Genomic DNA, 1,735 nt, shown 5'->3' on the forward strand with positions numbered 1-1,735 from the left:
ATATATATATATATATATATATATACATATATACATATATCGAGACCAAGAGAGAAGTGAGTCATTATAGATATAAATTTATGTATACAAAGCATTAAAATCTAACACAAACACAAACATATTTATGCATATATATGTGAGTGTCTATGATGGTATGTATATTCCTATATACATATGTAATTATATAAGCGCACATCACGCCTTGTTTTGCATACATTTATATTTTACGTGTATGTACATATATATATATATATATATATATATATATATACATGCTTGTGAGTGCGTGTGTGCAATATACTCTCGGATTTCAAATAGGTAATACAAACACGTTTGAGAAGGGAAGGAACAGCTAGTTAATTCGACCTCAGTACGAAGCTGATACTTTATTTTATCGAATTCGGAATGGATATGTAAGTAATATTTAGTGGAATTACATACATACACACACATATACATATGTAAATTATGAGGATAAAAATTAAAATGATTTATGACCAGTGGTTCGCATGCGTAATAAAAGTCATAAGATATAACATTTATTCATATATAAGAGTGTATAAAGGTTCACACACAGAGTGAAGACCCTTGACAGGACTTCTTACATGATAAAAAGGGCAGTTAAAGCCAAACCACGAAAAATAATCCTGAAGACACGCTGATAATAGCACTTGAATGAACAAAATTTAAAATTAGTTAATCCCATACACGAGTTTCACTATTAATGACAAAATAAATTAATTTGGCATCTGTAGTTCTTCTGTGGGATCGCTAAAGAATGCTTAATTATGTAGCTTTAATACGTAAGGAAAATATGTGCGGAAGGCAGCTCCTTCTTTATACATTCTGGATTAAAATTTAGTACGTGAGCATAGTCAAATAGACCAGCAGTAAATAAATTTAAACTGTGTACTATATGGCTTCAGCATTAGAAAATTTTACTGTGTAAATTCGGTACGTATTAACGCTACATAATTATGCATTCTTTAGCGATCCCACTGACGAACTACAGATGCCAGATTAATTTATTTGATCATTAATAGTGAAACTCGAGTATGAGATTAACTATTTTTTTTATTTTGGTCACTGTAGTCCCATTAACAGCGTGCTTTAAGAATTATTTTTCCGTGGTTTGGGTTTAGCAGCCCTTTTTAGCATGTAAGAAGTCCTGTCAAGCGTCTTCTCTCTGTCAATAAATTTTTATACACTCTTATATATAAAATTACGTTATGTCTTCTGACATTTATTACGGATGGGAACCACTGGTAATAAATCGTTTTAATTTTTTACCCTCATAATTTACACAGTAAATTTATTTACTGCTGGACTATTAACTACGCTCACGTACTAAATTTGAATCCATAATGTATAAAGAAGGAGCTGCCTTGCGCACATGTTTTCGGTACGTATTAAAGCTACATAATTATGCATTCCTAAGCGATCCCACAGAAGAACTACAGATTCCAAATTAATTTATTGTGTCATTAATAGCGAAACTCGAGTATGGGATTAGCTAGTTTTAATTTTGTTTACTCTAGTGCCATTAACAGCGTACCTTAAGAATTATTCTTGCGTGGTTCAGATTTAACTGCCCTTTTTATCATGTAAGATGCCCTGGCAAGGGTCTTCACTCTGTGTATAAATCTTTATACGCTCTTACACACACAGACACACACACACACACACAGACACACACACACACACACACACACACACATATATATATATATATATA

Source organism: Octopus bimaculoides, chromosome 6 (genome assembly GCF_001194135.2).
Source record: "Octopus bimaculoides isolate UCB-OBI-ISO-001 chromosome 6, ASM119413v2, whole genome shotgun sequence".
Classification (NCBI taxonomy): domain Eukaryota; kingdom Metazoa; phylum Mollusca; class Cephalopoda; order Octopoda; family Octopodidae; genus Octopus; species Octopus bimaculoides.